The sequence below is a fragment of the Euprymna scolopes genome, chromosome 25 (assembly GCF_053919585.1).
Source record: "Euprymna scolopes isolate OS-2025 chromosome 25, ASM5391958v1, whole genome shotgun sequence".
NCBI classification, from domain to species: domain Eukaryota; kingdom Metazoa; phylum Mollusca; class Cephalopoda; order Sepiida; family Sepiolidae; genus Euprymna; species Euprymna scolopes.
The window spans coordinates 74,874,707-74,895,301 of NC_136506.1; the positions used below are offsets into that span (position 1 = coordinate 74,874,707).

General features: G+C 35.6%; 1 protein-coding gene across 2 annotated transcripts in view; it reads left to right on the top strand.

The window, feature by feature from the left end:
* LOC145247438 (protein FAM78B-like) overlaps positions 1–20,595 on the top strand; it is a 183,452-nt gene that overhangs the window by 112,619 nt on the left and 50,238 nt on the right. The gene's annotated exons all lie outside the window — the stretch shown is intronic.

Below are 20,595 nucleotides of genomic sequence, written 5' to 3' on the forward strand. Positions count from 1 at the left end.
AATTTGTGTATACAGAGTGTACATACGTTTGTATATACGTATCATAGTCATCCATATGATGTGTGTATATACGTGTGTTCGTCTAATCTAGTTTTCCTGTCGTTCGTTGAATTGATGCGTGTATAACACTTACGACGGTGTTGATCTATTAACAGATACTGTTTAGCAACTAACATGTAACATTTACAACAGAAAAGAACAAATAACAGTTCTCTGGAGATTTACATCGGCCAAAAGGAGAACATACCTGGTTCATCTTTGGTCTTGTTTGATGGAAAACTGCAAAGAAGATTCATCCCAATGAATCAACAAATCTCGAGTAGTCTTTCCAGCAATTTTATTACAGATGTTTCTCCTATTGGAAAGTTGCAATGCTGATCCTAGACTATCGCCATTTCTGATCCCCTATCATTCTCCTCTATTAAAACATCTTAACATTTTATTTCCATTGCCCTGTCAATATCTGACATATTTTCTATTAATAGATGCAAAAAATCGGTAAAAACTAAGTATGAATAGTTTTTATTTACATCCTCTTCAGGAGGGTAGGCATAAGGTCAAGTATGAGTTTGATGAAAATGTTTCTGAAGAACAAACTGGATTCAAACATGGAACACTCGGGTTTACAGTCTTTGTCGTTAACCACTTAACCATGGTCAATTATTCATTATTTGTTTATTTTCTAATGATTTATCACTTATGGGGGTTAAAAGCTACTTGAGAAGAAAGAGTAATGAGATGGATGGTCAGTTGAATGAAGAATATTATGAGAGGATTGAAAATAATGACTAAAATGAACAAAAAAGACAATTGCATATTAAAAAATTATTTAATTTACCTCCTCTCTAGGAAGTTAAACGCACGGTTAAGTGTGAGCTTGATGAAAGTGTTTCTGTGAAATGAACTGGATTCGAACTTGGAACACCCAAGTTTTCAGTTCGTGTGGTTAGCCACTATTAACCCCAACATAAATTCTAAGCAAGACTAGTTATATCTGTAGTCACATATGTATGTGCTTGTACGGCATATAAGTGTGTGTGTGTGTGTGTGTGTATAATGGGACAATCTCCCTTGGTGTGCGTCTCCTAGAGCCTCAGAGTCCAGCTCCTTGTTCGCTCGTGTGATTCTTTGACATAAAACCGGGACATAACTGTTACTACTGAGTGACTGCTTGAAGGCGGGTTACAGGACGCTTGAAAACCGATGTGTTTTGGTATATGCGACTCAGTCTGAGAAGACAACACATCTAAGAGAAGGAAAACTCCGATCGCAAACATCCGCTGCCTTACGATTATACCCACTCATAGAAAATGCCTCGAGAATAAACCCTGAAGAAAATTCCGAAGTCCCCAAGGTAGTTGGAGGCAATAAACAGCAGCCTTCTGACAACTCCTGCAACGGAACTGAAATCATGTATATGGCGCTTACCATTCCAATTGACAGGAGGTGGTTTTCTGCATGAATAATTGCTACCACTGCATGCTTACTTACCGTGACTTTGCGCTCTGAACCACGACCAATGTAAATAGAAGACCGTGTCACTAAGTCACGTGGCCTAATAACGTAACAGAATACAGTACAACGGTCACAGTACTGGCTATTACGAATTTTGATCATTTTCCGTTTCATCTCCTAAAGAAATTGCCGTTCGCTGTCATTTTTTATAAATTATTTATCGTTCAATTTAATTTAAATAAAAATGTCATTCATCGTTCGATTTTAATTTGCTTGTTTATTCCCTAAATTTATAATTCAGTTTTTGCAGTAATTCGTCTACTGCTTAAAACATACGTAATTTTACATACACAATTCTTGTTTTATTTTCTTTTAATTGAATACCATTCAGTTTCGATATAAATCGAATCGTGTTCTTTTTTTTTTTTTAATGCAATTTTTTTTAAGTAAATAATAAAAAAGTTTAGTCTTTAAAATTCATGAAAAAGATGACCGATTTTGCTTGCTTGTACCTCAAGTACAATGTCATTTTTCAGTAATCAGGCTTGTTTTACGGTGGCCGTGTCTGAGCACAATTCAATTAATCATTTTTGGTGTGCAACCAACATTTAAAAAAAAAACTATTAGAGCTAAAAGTTCTTACCGGATATAAATAGCCGAATATTTGCGTATTTTTAAGTGGCACAAAGCCTAATCGTATCTCTCCTTCTGTTTAGAGGTAATAATTTGAGAAAATATTTACAAACTCAGTAAAAATAACATTAATACTAACCAAATTCTGTGTCATGCGATGCGATATATTTTGGGTTTTATTGTAAAAGAAAAAAGTGGCGAATATTCTTAAAATGCGCCTATTCAGTCTACACGCTTGGCGATAAAAAAATTATTTCAAACCTAAGCGTAAAGATATTATTCCAAACTTAAGCATGACAGACCAACGAAAATGCCCTTCAAAACCTAAGCATGGTGGCCCTATTTCAAGCTTAATGTAACAGACCGACAAAAATGCTATTTCAAAGCTAAGCGTGACAGACGAACGAAATTTCTATTACAAACTTGGCCATGAGATTGATGAAAATGCTATTACAATTTTTAGGGTGATAGACTGACGAAAATGCAATTTCTATACTAAATGTGACAGACCAACGAAAATGCTATTTCAAACGGACAGAAACTCTTACAATTGATGCTAGGGTGCACCCAAAATAAGATGCGTTCATTCAATCAGTGCGATTTACGATGAAAACGGTATTCTAAGCTGCAATGTGACAAACTAACGGACTGAACAGTCGAACGATTGACAGAGCCTCTTCTATAGATGCGGAGATGCAACTAAAACAACAAAACATGGTTGATAAATTCATTCAAGTATGTTACTTACATTTACACACTGTTATGGCGTGTTTTATTTTCAACGAAGATATTAAACGAAGGTGATGAAAATCTTATTTTCTAAATTTAGATCGCGTGCCTCTAATTTTATATATACATGCATATGTATATACATCTTCACAGGATTAACCGATCATTATGATTTTGGAACCCGACTGATAGGCTTAAAGGGTCCAAATGCGAGCTATAAAACAAAGGGGATACGGCGGTCGGAAGGGTTCGTAATGTGGACTATATTTAAGTTTTAGTTTTCTGCGAAGAGAGTAAAAAAAAAGGGGGTCTGGAAGGCCTTTGTGGAAATTCTGATGTCTGATCTTTTTTTTTTTACAAAGGGGGTTACTACATATCAAGGCCGGGCAGCCACTCGAGGATAAGGGTTTATGTGTGTGTGTGTGTGTGTGTGTGTGTGTGTGTGTGTGTGTGTGTGTGTGTGTGTGTGTGTGTGTGTATTGTAGTCGTTGGGACAGTTGTGTAATAATCGTTTGGAGAAGCAATTTGGTATAATTAGATCATTTACGAGGTCGGTTCAAGAACTTGCTTACGTTGAACTTGAAGACGACGATATTGTAGTCAGCTGTCACTCATTCTAACAAGACAGATGATGAGGGGAGGTTCTGTCATAATTTCTCCATTGCTTATGACCTAATTCAGATTGTTCACGAAACAACCCATGTGCCCGACACTGATGGTCAGTATGCAAGTCTCTTAGACCTTTTTCTCACAACTTGCCTTGAGCTATGTTCATCCTCCGTTCTGTCTCCACTGGGGTCTTCTGAACACTCGGTTGTATCAGTTAAGATAAAAACAAAACGTAATAAGTCCTCCGACAATACCACTCCATCGTACATTATATCGATACTCTATGGCTGACTGGGATAACTTTTGTACATTTATATCAGATCACTGTCTGCGTTCCATATTTAAAAACGTGTCCTCTATAGTATCAGATCTGACGGAATGGTTAACTGTAAGCATAGACCGCTTCATACCCTCCAAAAATTACAGCAAAATCCTAACAGCCAGCCGTGGTTCTCTCCAGAATGCGCTGCTGCCATTGCGCACAGAAATCACTTTTTCCATTGCTTTCAACGTAACAGATGTGCTGAGACTAAAGCCACTTTGAGAACTGCCAGCAACCACTGTAAAAGAATAATAAAGGATGCGAGAGAGTTGTATGCTCAGTCCGTCAAGTCCAAAGTAGCTGAGCAGCAGCTTGGTTCCTACCAGTTTCGGTAAATAACAAACAGGGTCCAGAACAGAAGTGTGTGCTCTATCTCAACCATCATCAGTGGATCTGAGGTAATCTCATCAGCATCGGACAAAGCCAAATTCTTTGCCAAAAACTTTGCAGTAAATTCTACTCAACGTGATCATAGCCGCCAACACCCCGTATAATGTCTGAAAACACGCCATGCGACATACAAATATCTGTTCATGATGTTGTCAAGCTGATCAAAAACCTTGATTCCAGTAAAGCAACTGGCCCTGACGGCATTCCTATTATAGTGCTGAGAAAACTTCAACCAGAACGAGCTCCCATACTTAAAAAGCTATTTAAGTGTTGTCTTAAGGAGAATTGCTTCCCAGCACCATGGAAAACCTCATCAGTATGTCCCATGTTTAAAAATTTAGGTGATCGTTCACCTCCCTCTCAATACAGACCAATCAGTGCGTCATGAGTAAGTTGCTGGAAGAATCTGTGTTAAATAGAAAGGTAGTCAACCACCTCAGCAAAAATAACCTCCTCAGTAACAAGCAACATGGTTTCCGTTCTGCTAGATCTACAGTTATCTCATAGGATTAGTGAATCTCTCGATGGAGGTTTTCTTTTTTGATAGGGTATGGCATAAAGGTCCACTTCACAAAATCTCCAGCTACAGTATAGCTGGAAATGCCTTTTCAATTATTAAATTATTATTTTTTTATTTTTATTTTTTTTTTTACAAAAGTATCACTACTTATCAAGGCCCAAATGCCACTCAATGATAAGGGTTAAAGAGTGTACATTGGTCACAAGAACAATATCATAGTAATCGTTAGAAGTGTGGATTTGGTAAATTGGATTACTTAAGAGGAACAGCTCATCAAGAACTTGTTTACATTGGATTTGAAGACGGCCATATTATAGTCAGCTGGAAAGCAGGTAAACCGAAGAGAGTTCCACAGGTGTGCAGTTCTAAGAAAGAAGCTTTGTTCATGGAATCTACATTTAGGTTTAGGCACAGATAAAGAGTGTGAGAAATTATTGATAATGTTTTCAGCCAAATGAGTGTTTCTCATGAATGTTTGGAGAGGGAGGACCATAGATTGGAGCTCAGACGAGCACTTACCATGAAAATAACGATAAAACAGAGACTGGCTCGCAACGTCTCTTCTGTGATAAAGTAGTTACAGGGAAGAGAAAAGGGCATCCCCTGTTAGGCAACGAAGTCTATTTTGAACTCTGTTAAGGCAGGATAAGATCTTCCTTGCAGCTCCTGCCCAGATGTGACAGCAATACTCCATCTTTGGACGTACCTGGCTCTTATATAGGAAGAGAATTGCATCAGCAGGTAGATATCTACTTGATCGATAGAAGGATCCCATCATTTTTCCAGCGACCTTAGCAATGGATTTGATGTATGTATTCCATTTTAGATCAGGAATAAAGGTCAAGTCCAGAAGCTTGTCAAAACATGGAGCCTCTCCAAGGCGAGAGCTATTCATTTCAATTAATGCCTGATGGGGATCAGAACGTTGATGATGTAAAGATAGAAGCTTGGTTTTAATCAGAAGCTCACAGTATTATTGCTGGAGTCTCTCAAGGGTCCATCCTGGGTCCAACTCTCTTTCTGATCTACATTAATGATCTTCCAAATAACATCCTAAGATCATTCATAGACATTTATGCTGACGACACTACCATCTATGGCAACACTTCAAAGGTCATAAACGACCAAGTTTTCTGTGATTCTCTCTCCTCTGATCTTGATCACGTGGTGCAATGAGGAAAGAGGTGGCTGGTTAATTTTAATGCATCTAAAACTAAGCTTCTATCTTTACATCGTTAACGCTCTGATCCCAGTCTGGCATCAATTGAAATGAATGGTTCATGTCTTGGGGAGGTTCCATGTTTAGATAAACTTCTGGGTCTGACCTTTACTCCTGATCTGAGATGGAACACGTACATTAAATCCGTTGCCAAGGCTGTTGAAAAAATGGTGAGATCGTTCAACTGGTCCAGTAAATCTCTCACTGCTAATGCAATTCTCTTCCTCTATAAAAGCCAAGTACGTTCAAGGATGGAGTACTGTTGCCACATCTGGGTAGGAGCTGTTAGAAGCATCTTATCCTGCCTTGACAAAATAGACTTCGTAATCTAGTGGGAGATGCTCTTTTCTCTTCTCTTTAACCTTTCCCACAGAAGAGACGTTGTGAGCATGTCTCTGCTTTATCGTTATTTTCCTGGCAACTGCTCGTCTGAGCTCCAATCTTTGACCCCCCCCTTTACCTGACTTTCATGAAAAGCTCTCGTCTAGCTGAAACCACTATCAATAATTTCCACCACTTTTTAGCTGTACCTAAACCTAAATGTAGATTCCTTGAATAAAGCTTCTTTCGTAGAACTCCGTTCCGTTTTCCTGCTTTCCCGCTGACTACAATATGATTGTCTTCAAGTCCAATGTAAACAAGTTCTTGATGAGCCGTCCCTTTAAGTAATCTAATTTACCAAATTTCCACTATTAATGATTACTACGATATTTTCCTTTTAACTACCATACACATATTAACCCTTATCCTCAAGTGGTCTCAGGATCTTGATAAGTGGTGACTTCTTTATACATAAAACAGAAAAGGTATTTAAAAATTTTTAACTACCTCCTGAAATGACTGAAATTCAACTATGAACTTTAAAGGAAATAGATCATATCAAAGTTGATACTTATATTGTGACACATAAAACTTGAAACAATTACAAAGTGATCTGATCGAAATTCACAAAGGAGTTGACCGGTGCCATGAATGGTGGCTTGGTGTGCACCATCTCTAGACGGAGAGTTTATGAAGAGCCACACCTAATATGACTTTAACCTTTGACCCTGACCTTTAAAAATGGTGTGCACCATTCCTAGGTCGGAGATCATCATCATGTCAGGTTTGGTCATGATCGATCCAGTGGTTTGAGTTGTAGGAGAGTATATATACATAGGCTATGACTTTGACCTTTACCTTGGAAAATAGTGTGCACCATCCCTAGTGGGGGACCAACATTATGCCAAGTTTGGCCATGATCGATCTAGTGATGTGGACTGTAAGAGAGTTGTACACATAGACAAACAGATACACACACACACATATGACTACTTCATTTAATCACATAAATTAATATACAAAGGTACAATTTTATGCATAAATTTTCAGTATTTATTCCAACAGTGCTCAATACATAGGTAGAGCTAGGTAGTAAGTTATGAAAATATATATGACAATTAAGCTACACAAAATATTCCATGTTTCATTCTCGTGAGAATTCGTCAGGCATATACATAAGCCTAACGAATTCTCACGATAATGAAACGCTACTACTTTAGTTGCTTGATTTCTTAAATACATTGCTAGAGTTATTACTAAACCTACGTTTGATAGACTTAGAAATCTGCTTTATGGTTGATGGGGGAATGATTGGATTTGGGGTTTACATCTATCGGGTTGGTGTTGTCTTTTATATATGGATCGCAAGTATCTTTCAAGTTTAGACTGACATCTAAGAATTAGTTATGTATAGTATATATTATAAGCTAGTTAAAAAAAACAATAGAGTGCACGATTGTAGGTTGTACAAAAGCTATTATAATGTTTTTTTTTTGTTTTTTTTTAAATTTTAAAACCATGCATTACAATGCCTATTGAGGTTACCAGGGTTTCATCGATCTGGTTATGCCTGTTAGGTAGAGTTTGATTATTGAATGGTGTGGAAGAGTTGGTCTACCAGTGTGAGCATGGTCAGATCGATGAAATGTCGGTACACACATCAGACACAAAATGTATAGCTTTGAAATAAAAACACCCCCCTCTGTCTGTCTGTCTGTCTGTCTCTCTCTCTCTCTTTCTCAAAGGCATTTTGTGTTAGTGAGTTCGTTCCTTGCAGACTCCAAAACGGCTGGGCTGATTTTTTTTTTCACACAAATATACTTTATGTACCTGGAAGTGTCTTAGTTAGGTTTTGTATCGGTATACCTTTGATAAGTATCAAAAATCGATAATCGAAGAAATCCCATAAAAAAGGAACAGTTCGACTTTGACCATAGTTAACACTTTTATACAGCCTAACATCACAAATGCAATTTTATCACCCCACAAGTAGAAAGGCCTGGCATATAAAATCAACAGTAAGTTCTTTGATAAAACAGGGGTGAGTTCATGGCAACTTTTAGTATGCGTTCAGTTATAAACAGAATGAATGTATTCTGAAATAATAGAATTTTCAGAGCTCAGCCAATCAAAGTGGATGGAATTTGGGAAGGAGACCTTATTACTTATGATGCGGAAATTGGAAAAGTTATGTTATGTCTATGTATCTAATAACCAGTTACGGTGGGTGTAATGACAGTATTATAGGAAAATCTAGAATTGGTCTCAGCGACAACTGGTAGCGGTGGTAGGATTAAATATTTAGAGAGAAAAATAGGAACTCCTTCTTCTGCAGATGGTGCGATAGTGATCGTGTTGCTCGTCGAATTAATGTAGCATTTTATTATAACAACTGAATATGCCTAAAATGGTGTTCAAAAGCTATATTAGATCGTGGTTAATAGGCTAGATGTATTAAATTTGTATGTGGCTTCTGTTGTTGCAAACTTACGATATTTTGGTCCAAAGGGGAATTTCTGCAGTGAAAATATTATATAGAAGAAGAATTAAGTTATGCATTCAGTGTAGATCAAAACGGCAAATTTGACAGATTCAAAAGAAATGCATCTGATTGGCTTAAAATGTTTTATTTGTTGTATTCATGCAAATGCGTGTGCAAGAAATTATGCGCAGAAACGATTTGAAGCCACTAAAGCACCACGTTGCTCGCCATTAAGCGAACAATTTTATAAAGATATTCAAATTGAGTTTTAGACAAGCGTCAAATCACCAATATTACTTCCGGTTTTAACTCCTTGTTTATATAAGTAGGCGACCTGAACGTTTGAAATAATCTTAACTGCTGACATGATTCCTCACCCCGTTTTTCTAACCAATCTGAGGTTTCACGAACAAGTCAGATTTCATTCTTATTACTTCAACATCAAAATAAAAAAAAAGTTAAATTTATTTTCTTATAAAAAAAATTCTAGGTGCTTATTTATAATTACACTTAATTAAAAAAAAAAAATACAGAAAAATTTTTGATGTATGTATTCGTCACGGAACGAAAATGTCATATTCCAAAAATCACGTTAATTGATCAAGTAGTTATATATATAAACTCATGTTTTAACGATTTTTAGCGATTTTAATAAACTGTTAGTCAGTAGAATGCTCGGTAGTTTAAATTGAGTCATATTTCCAAAAATGGTTGATCCATAATAGCGCATCACTTCATGATAAAATTGAACTTTCTTAGTTGAAAATAAATAAAATAAATAACAGCTTGATCAATTTACGTGATTATTGGAATGTGACATATTTGTTCCGTGACGGACACGTATATCATAAAGGCTTGTCTGTATTATTAGTATTTTTGTTTTTTTTACTTGTAATTCTCAACACCAAATTCTATTATTTAGTCTGATTGGTTAAGTGATCCTCTGACCCAACCGATGAAAATCTGTCTTGCGTCTGGCTGTTTTAGTTAACAGGTGCGCGTAATCGAGTTACCATAAACATATCTCATTTGATTGAGTATTTATTTTATATACTGAACCTCTTCAGTGGCCTAATTAATCCTAATTACAACCAAAGCAACTCTCATCCCACTGCTGGCACAGCCTCGCTCATACATATTATTGCCAGATCAAGGGAGGCCAGCGTTATTGCTAAAATATTTAAGAACTTTGATCATTCTACCGACCCAGAAGGTATTTCACTCCAGATGCAATGCTCTACGCAAATAGTTAAATGCGCTTTAAGATGGAGGACTGTTGCCAGATCAGGAATGGGAACTTATTCAACGGGGACGGATTTTAATCTACAAATATACAAAGAAAAAGTTTCTCGTTACATTCTTATTTTTAAGGTAAAGAAAATAACAAAGCAACCTAGGACACTTTTGCATTACACGGACGGCGCCATTGTTAGTTGGCGATAACTCAAATTTCTTCTTCGTCAAATAACGCGGCAAATAAATAACAAACAAGATATTCCCCCCCCCCCAACACAAAAATATTTGAAAACCAAAACATTTATTGTATAAAAATGTATCCATATATAATTGTAAAAACATTTATTTAAAAATCTACGTCAGAAAATATAATTTTAATAAAGGAATTTTTGAATTAAAGCAACATTGGATTTTTTTTCCCCTGAAATATTTTTTGAATTAAAGAAAAATTGGATTTTTTTTTTTTTTTTTTTTCGAACAATTTAATAATTTAAATAAAATATTTTTCGAATTAAAGCAACATTGGATTTTTCTTTCTTTTTTTAAATTTTTTTTTATTTCCCGAAACACTTTTTGAATTAAAGTAAAATTGTTTCTGTAACAAAATAGTTTTAATTTTTTATGTGTGTGGCAAGAACTGGCGACAGTCTAGTGAAACGCACCATTCGTATAAAGCAGAAGTGTCTAACCTAGTAATAGGCAATCCAAAAGCCAAAATTAACCAAAACGAAATTACTCCAGTTAAGAAAGTCAAAAGTGCAGGAATTGTTACCCTACACTGATGACTGCATAAGCATGAAACACTAGTGTCTGTGGGTATAAATGAATAATTATTAATTATAATAAAGAAGCCCTTTTAATAAAACTTAAGGATGGACACTGTCTGCGCAGTCAACTAGTATATATGCTATGTTCACAACTTCCGCTCGTGCAAGCACTCGAGATTGTCATTGTGTTTGCTTGAATTTGGCATTTAATTAGTTCTTAATTCTCTTCATTCCCACGGCCCGGGGTAGATGCTCAGCAAATGGAGCAAAAGGTGGCTCCGTAGCTGGGGTTGAATCTTATGACCGGCAGAAATCGTGACCCTACACTGATGATTGCATAACCATGAAATGCTAGGTATAAATGACTAATTATTATTTAATTATAAAACCACAGACCGCAGCTTCAATACTCGAGTATAAAACTCGAATCTTGGACTTCCGGTCTGCGGCTTTCATGACGTGTGAGCTGCGGTGTTTTGTGGAAATAATATATCATCCCACACACACACATATATATATATATATACTAGCAATTCAGTCCGGCGTTTCCCGGGTGTTTGGGTGTGTATGTTGAGCAAAAAAAAAAAGTGGTAACAGGAAGGCAGGCTCGAACCCGCACTGCGAAGGATTAAAAGAACGAGGGGGGGGGGAACTGACGTCTTTGCCGTTATGACCACCGCCAAACCGGAAGTGACTTATGTTTAAATTAAGGCTAGACAATCGAAAGTAGAGGATGACTTTAAAAAAATATCGGCGAAAAAAAGCGACCCCCCCCCCTGTAGAAAAGTGCCCAGTTTAAGGTGAAGATATTAATGTTTTTAGCCAATTTTTCGATAATTGTTGTCTGAAAGGTCGAAATTCAAAACAATACTGATCTTGGTAAAATCCATCGCCTCTGTCGAAAGTTTTCGGCACACATGCAAACAGACATACATACATACATTTATATATTGGTAACTAAAAATTTTCGACCCAAACCGATTAAAAAGCTTGCCCTCTCTCTGAATACCCTTTATGTAAAATTTCAAATGTTTAGACCAGAAATTGTCTGGGATTTGGTAGAGACCGCAGGGGTCAATTTTTTTTTTAACTTTGACCCCCATTATGACCCCTTAACATTTATTGTTTTGGGCTCAAATCAATTTATTAAGTTAGATACATGTCCAAGGAACTTATATCTAAAATTTCAAGTGTTTAGACCCAAAATTGTCAGGAGTTTGGTAGAGTTCTCAAAGGTCAAATCGTTGAACTTTGACCCCTTAATAGCCAAATGTTTGGCCGAAAACAGAGTACAAGTATTTTCCCAAATCTCAGTACCCTGTATATCAAGTTTCGCGTCTGTAGACTGAAAATTGACTGTTATTGCGTATAGAAATGTACAGACACACAGACATGTTCACTTATATATATATATATATATAACATGGGTGCCCGGCGTTGCCCGGGTATTTGGAGGTGTTTGTTGAGCAAAAAAAACCAAAAAAAAACGTCAATTTTTTAAACTTTGACCCCTATTATGACCCCTTAAAATTTATTGTTTTGGGCTCAAATCAAGTTAAGTTAGCTCCATGTCCAAAGAACCTATATCTAAAATTTCCAGTGTTTAGACCCAAAATTGTCGGAGGAATTTGGTAGAGTTCTCAAAAGTCAAATCGTTGAACTTTGACCCCTTAATCACCAAATTTCTGGCCGAAATCCGGTCACATCGATTTTCCCAAATCTCAGTATCCTGTATATCAAATTTCGAGTCTGTAGACTTAAAATTGACAGTTATTGCGTATAGAAATGTACACACACAGACACTTTCACTTATATATATATATGTGTGTGTGTGTCACATTTTAATCTGAAATATCATTTTCGTTTCTGTTATGCTTTCTATTGGTTGTTAGGTTTAAATTTTGAATAGCATGGTCGTTAATCTGTCATACTTAAATTTCAAATGGCACTTTGTTCGCTACAGACGAAATACCAAGCTCTTATAAAAAGAAACAGAAATCTTAGGAAGATCTCCATCATTTCAGTAATTATAGGGACAACCGGAATCTTGAAAAAGAATATCAAAAACTATCTGGCAAATATACCCGGTGAACCTAGTGCAAGACTGATACAAACAATTGCACTTAAAGGGACGACTAGAATCTTAAAAAGATCTCTCGGTTGTAATGTATGAGATAGTGGGTAAATGTCTGGCGTCTGGTAATATGCCCCATCCCTAGCTATACCAAAATGAGAAAATTGGAAAAAAAAAAAAAAAACGTATCTTAAAGTTAGTCTGTCGAGTGTCTGTTTGGCGCCACTAAACACAACCATTAATGATTCTGTGTCGAGATGAAGGTGTGAGGCGAGACTATGCCCCCTCCCAAATTATGTCTGGGCCTTTGATTAACTCCCTCACTTTTAAACATGATAACCTTTGAAGTAATTTATCAGAAAGAGGGTTGCTAATCGGATAATTTACTGCCCCTCCCCACCAAATAATTATTTTTATTCCATTTTCTTGTAGTATTTAGTTTAGTGAACAACATGTAAAAAAAAAAAAAAAAAAAAAATAGGTCAACACGGAAGCATCATAAATGGTCAAAGTCCAAGATGGCGCCAACCTCCATATTAGATATTTAATGATAAGCACGTCTACATTTGAGCTTTCTTCAGTTTTTATTTTTTTTGAAGAGTTCGATTCTAGACAAGTGGAGACAATCGTGAAATTTTCGCTGGAAATGGACATAATCATTTGTTCGTTGTTTTAATTTATTGTTCCTTGTTTTAATTTATTTCGAAATTAGAAACTACCCCCCCAAAAAAAAAGATTCATACATTTTCCCATTAGTGACTGTTTTAAATTATTTATAGATCGTAATTTATTTGGAGACTTGTTTTAATTTATTTTGAAATTTTAACCCCTTACAAAATTTGTTGAGAAATCATTTAATTCAGTAAATGTTCCGGTTATTAATGCTTTCTGATGTATTACTGTGTTCCTGCATTTGTTTTGATTTTCTGAAAACTTTCGCAAGAGTTCCGTAAATTTCCTGGTTGTCTCCACTTGCCCTGGATCGAACTCTTCCAAAAATGAAAACCAAAGAAAGCTAAAATGCAGAAGTACCTTATAAGCTTCAACTAAGTTGATTACATCGATTTTTATAGAGTAACCATTTTTAAGGGTTTCAAAGGGCGAAGAATTGATTCTGGGGTTATTTTTATTTATTTATTTTGTGGAAGGAGTATCTTGTCAACTTTAAGGTGAAATAAGAGGTCAAATGTCAAAATAAAATTTAATTTGCATATATTGTTGCATCGTGGACCATAACTTCACTAATGTGTTTTTATTCATTTTATTTTTTGCGTGTTTGTTATTGTGTTATGATTAGGGTTAGGACAACAGCACATTCTTTCCATTGTTTTAACTCTCGAGTGTGTATCTGTTGATATCTTATATGCTTTTATATAGAGTGATGTGGTTCTCAGTTGATCAACTGTGTCTAACTATGTCGGATATATACTCGAGAGTCAAAACAATGATAAGAATATTCTGTTGTCATAGTCCTAGTTATGATCCACATGACCCCAGATGAATGCAGATCATGCATGACGGTCCTTGGTCAACTTTAAGGTGAAATAAGAGGTCAAATGTCAAAATAAAATTTAATTTACATATATTGTAGCATCGTGGACTATAATTTCACTAACATGTTTTTATTTTTCATTTTTATTTATTTATTGCGTCTTTGTCATTGTGTTATGACCTACACGTAGAAGACAATGTCTCAGATGAATGCAGACCATGCATGACAGTCCTTAGCGCCCAAGATAGTGATGGCCAGCCAGTCCCAGGAACAGTGGCGAACAGCATGGATCAGAGCTAGGTTCAACGTTAGTTTTGATGGTGTGCAACGACGTCTTCAGCTGAACTCTTGAGCGTCTTCGACAGTTTAAAGTGGTTCTGGAGTCAACGCTTTGTGAATGAACTGTTCTAGGTTGCGGTACGCAGCATGGCTGAGCCATGAAAGTCTCCTTTTTAAAAGAAATTAGTTAAGGAGGACGATCCTGCATCGCGCCCTGGCTTGGGTGTTGAAACGAAATGGTGTCATCGGACCCACGGAATTCGCCGGACACTTCTAGCCTTTTCAGATCTGCAGCTCTCATTGGTCAGCTTTCGTCGATGTAGAGAAGGGTCGTCTAAGAAAGTGTTTGATATTTATCGTGATTTCGAGTCTAGACCACAGACATGTTCGTAGTCAAAAACTTTCCCCGCTCTTTATCTATGCCGAAATCAAAACGTAGATTCCATGAACAAAGATTCTTTCTTAGAACTGCACGCCTGTGGAACTCTGTTCTGTCTGCCTGCTTCCCTCCTGACTACAACTTGGATGTCTTCAAGTCCAACGTAAACAAATTCCTGATGAACCGCCCCCTTAAGTAGACACTCTAAATATCCACACTAACGTACTGTACTTACAATAACCCTTATCCATGAGTGGCTTCCGGGCCTTGATAAGTGGTGACCTCCTTGTAAAAAAAAAAAAAAAAAAAAAAAGTGACTGAAAGCATGCCGGGCGTTGTTGATTTGGGGGTAGATACGACCCGAGGAAGACGGAAACTTGTGTCGACACCTTCTCATTTGAGTTACATTTAAAATAGCATTTCCATCAATAAATGTGCCGATTTAATGGACACATATTTGTGAAGAATTGGAAGTTTGGGGTTGCAGTTTCGAAGAATATAAAGCGGGCGGGCGGGCAAGGGGGTTAGAAGAGGGGTGGGATTGTTTTGTTTAGTTTTTTAACATCTCATGTTTTCGGGATTTTTTCCTCGGCACCAAAGCCAAATAGTTCAGACCATTATTGAAATGACTTTTCCCTGTTGACTGTGGTATGTTGCTAGTCCTGTGCAGTTCTAGGCGATCCACACTCCTAGGCTTTGCCTTCTCCCTTTGAGAACAGATTAGTTTATTGCATAATCACCTGGAGTGTTCTTACCGGGAAATGATGACAGCGCTACCCGGGTATTTATTTATTTATTTATTTTTGCAGACTAGAGTGTTCGTCTAGGCACTGGCTCTTCACTTTAATTTCCGACCCTTGTGTCACATCATCTTGCTATGGGAGGGGAGAGATAAATAACTCCCCCACACCCTTCTTTTAAAATAGAAAAGAGCAATGTCTGTTATCCTCGCGGTTAAGAGGAATTTATTTTATATTTATTTGCCTGTAAAAAAAAAAAAAAAAAAATTGGACATTTAGGGTTGCAGTTTCCAAGAGTACAAAGCGGGCAAGCGACGTAGTGGGGAATTATTGCATTGTTTTCTAACATCTTGCGTTCCTCCTCCGCCTCTTTCTTTTTAAATGCCCAGTAGAGAATGTCTTCTAATCTCACCGTTAGAATGGAGGGGATCTATTTATAAACAAAATTATCTCTACAGAAATTCTTGCTGGAAACGAAATCAGATGAGGTGAAACCTGTTAATTATTAACCTACACGTATTTATTCCACTCGCCCAAAACAAAAATAAAAACATGAATATTAGATAAAAAAGATAAAACGTGTTTGTGAACTATATATATATATATATATATATATATATATATATATATATATATATACACACACAATGATTAGTTTTTGGGGGGAGGGGGGAAAGAAATCCAGCAGAGTGCTCAATTACAAGGAAAATCCGAAAATAAGAGCGTATTTATATTTTGTATTTTGTGTACAGGAAGTTGTTAGATGAGACAAGTCATTGGTACCGTCGGTTTCAAGCCCGATAATTAGGACCGTTTAAGATATCCATATCAATCTCTCTTCAGCCAATACCCATATATATATATATATATATATATATATATATATATATATATATATAATGAAAACAATAGGAATGGTAAATCAATTCACGAGAACTATATATTGGTAAATATAGATTGGTTCATTTATTTAATAAGGGACTCTTTATGCCAAGGCATTTCGAAGCCTAATGCTTTCCCCAACTAATTGTTTGTATTCACTTATTGAATAAATAAACCAATCTATATTTACCAATATATAGTTCTTGTGAATTCATTTACCATTCCTATTGTTCTCCTATTTAGCCTTTCAAACCTATTTATATACGTAATTCTTAAATTGTAAAATATATACAACGCTTCAAATGGAGGCCCAAAATATTTCTTTAATATATTTGTTGTATTTGCAATGTGAAATGGGTGTCTTTCTCCTATTTTTGTAAATAGTGACGAAACGTTGACCATATAATTCGTGTACATGAATATATATGTATGCGTATGGGATTGTGTGTGAGTGTATGCTATACATGGGGAAAGAAAGTCTTTAAAAAAGAACCCTAAAGAAGCCATAAAAACCTTCACCATATGGACTAAAAAACACTCTTTGAAACTAACTTTGACCGGTCACAGTGAAACACGTACAGCTGGAGACAGAATGTCTAAACACTGAACACACGCATCGCACCAGTCACCACTATGAAAAACATATTTAATATCAGCGGAGGCATATCCACAAACTCCCATTTTAAAGAAAAACTTTTTACGAAAATATCTGAAGAGAGCACACCCTAAGCTCGAAACGCGTTATAAAAATATTTTAAAATAAAAATATGATGAAAACCTTTTAAAAAAACCCACAATTGTTGATGGCTACACTCTTTTAAATATATATATATATATATATATATATATATATATATATATATATATATATATATATATATATATATATATATATATATACTGGGAAAACTAGTTTGCGCGAAGCATTGCTGGTAAGTAACGTTGTAAGGGTGTAAGAAGGTTATGGCAGTGTAGAATACCGGATATTGAAGTCATGTAACGAAGGGACGATGGTCATCTTAAGGTTATAAATTTTCGTATATCTATTTATTTTTCAGAATCTTTCACATATATAAATCGGTAAATATGAACGTACTGTTTGATATAACCGGAATGGTAGTTTTTTTTTTTTGTTTTTTTTTTTAGAATTTCGAGAATAATCTCTTTTTCAAAAAGAAAACAACAAATGCCGTAATGAAAGGAAATTTTTTATCCATAAATGTGATTGATTTAGGAAAATAGATATACGAAGGTTTATAAAGTCTACAAGACCTTCGTTCGTGTGTCTGTTTTTGTTCATACGTCACATCAATTCAACATCCAGTATCCTAACATTTTAGAATATCGGATTTTTCAATATCCGGTATTCTAACATTTTCTAATTGGGCAGTTAGCAGTTAATTTAAAAAAAAAAAAAATATCCGCCCACACAACTCGTGATAAGTCACCACTTGACCGTGACATATAAATATATATATATATATATATATATATATATATATATATATATATATATATATATATATATATATATATATATAAATTAAAACCATAATTTTTACAACGTAATATGCCTGACGATGATGGAAGTATTCATATCGAAAGCGCTCGCTAAAGAAACTTATGGGTCCAACCTAAACAATTTTGAGAAAAACACAAAAAATTATTCGGAGATTGGAGAAGATAACCTCTCTCTCTCTCTCTCTCTCTCTCTCTCTCATATATATATATATTGATTGTGTGTGTGTGTATATATACAGGGTGTTCCATTAAAATGTGTACACACTTTAAATTATCTCAACTTGCTACATGAATACGCTATGCAATTTCCAACAGAATGGAGCACTTCCCCACTATCATCATGACGTAAGAGCATATCATGATAGTCACCTGTGAAACAGATAGGTAGGACGAAGAGGAAGTATTGAGTACTGTCTACGCTCACCGGATTTCAGAACACTGGATTTGGAGGGGGCATGTTATTCACACCATAAAACGAGCTACAATGAATGAGTTGAAAGCAACTATTGAAAGAAGATGTGTCAACATATCAATTGAACTGGTTAGGAATGTTTTCGATTCAATCAGTGAGCGTTGTCAGCTGTTCATGGACCACAATGGCCAATAATTTAAACACTTTCGATAATTAGCTGGTATCTATATTTGTTCACAGTATTTTGATGTATGAAATTCTTCTTTCTTATAATAAATGTTAGTTTTATGGTCATTTAAAAAGTGTGTACATTTTATTGGGACACCCTGTATACACATATATATTTTTCTAAGTTCAAAATGGCGTAATGTAAGCAAACAATGAGGTAATTGCAGCTTCTCTTCCAATTTTCAGATTTTTTAATTATGCCCAAAAGCATTTTATCTCCTTTTGAGTGATTGATAGTTGCTATTTCTTCTGATGAGTTATGGGCAAAAATTCATTGTTTGATATAATAATTATGTGAATGATTTTGTGCTACGAAACAGATACTGTCAAGAATTGTAAATGTCAACTGAATTAAAGGAATAAATTTTAAGATGGTCAACGTCATGAAATTTGGAATATAGACCTTTCTCATTTATTCATTATATGCTTTGTAATTACATTGAGCTTCTTAAATAAGGATTGGTATATATAAAAAGGAAATATAAGTGAATAAAGAATATTTCCACAGATATATATATATATATATATATATATATATATATATATATATATATATATATTGAGAAATTTTTTAAACTTTGAAGTATCGAATATAAAGATAAAATCATTTTTTTTTTTTTTTTTTTTTTTTTGCAAGTCCTATATTTCGCTAATACATAGCCTCATCAGGGTCGAAAGTCCGGTTCGTGAATTTCAATTTCTTTTTCTTCATTTTGGTACTATGGCGAAGAGACGAGAATTTACGTGTGTGTATGTATATATATATATATATATATATATATATATACATTTGGCTTAAGTTATTTTTCTGCGAATAATTATTTGTTTAAATGGCTGAATTCTAGTTTGATTGAATTCTCGAAGTGAGAAAGTTAAATGTCTGTACGCTTTATATATCTGAAATCATCTGAGATGAGTTATTTATTTATTTTATTTGCAAACAATTATCCTCATCTTCATGGTTGTTGTTGTTTTACCCCGTTTCGGCCAACTATTTCTTTGGCTTTCATCAGTTGGTTAACTGCGACGGGTTAGCAATGCTGAGCCTCTTAAATGTATCCGCAGTATTTACTGCTTATCACAGTTGTTGTTGTCTCAACACGTTTTGGCCAACTAATCCTCTGGCCTGCTTTGAGTAGGATTGAAACTGCTATCTTCAGACAATGCTCACCTGGAACTGTAGAAATTAAACGCATCTATCCACTGCACCATGGGCCCTGAAGACAACAACTATGGAAGGCAGTAATTACTGAGGATACAGTTAAGAGTCAACATTCTTATCTCGTTGCGGTTAACCACCTGAAGGAGGCCAGAGGAATAGTTGGCCGAAACGTGGTGAAAACAGCAATTATGAAGATGAGAATAACAGTTCGAAAATAAATAAGTCTGTACGTTCGTTTTTTATACGTGTGTATATGTGTGAAAGGATTAGGTATTGTGTGTGTGTACTGCTTCTGTCAGTGATGTATGCATAGGGCAGTGTATGAGTGGCGTTAATAAGCATTGTGTGCGTAACCTTTGTCGGCGTGTGCATGTGTATGACACTGTGTGAGTGAATTGGGAATAGTGATTTGCTCTCATTAGCCCCCAAGGGACAGAATGTGTTAGGAGACTGTACTATTTTGGACTACACTGATGGAATTCTAAAATTCTGATCTTTAAATGTTCATTAATCAGCTCTCCTCCTCCCCCCCCCAAAAAAAAAGGGAGCGAGTGACCCAAATCTTACCCTGAGTTTCTATTTATAGATGTACAATTGGGTAAGACAATGAAGATGGATGAAAACTCCGATGTGGAGAAAATCTATCTGAATCGTTACTGAAATTGTTACGAAGTTTGTTTTTTTTGTTTGTTTTTTTTTTAAACTATATTGATAAAATTGGGACACGAAAGTACTGGTGCTGG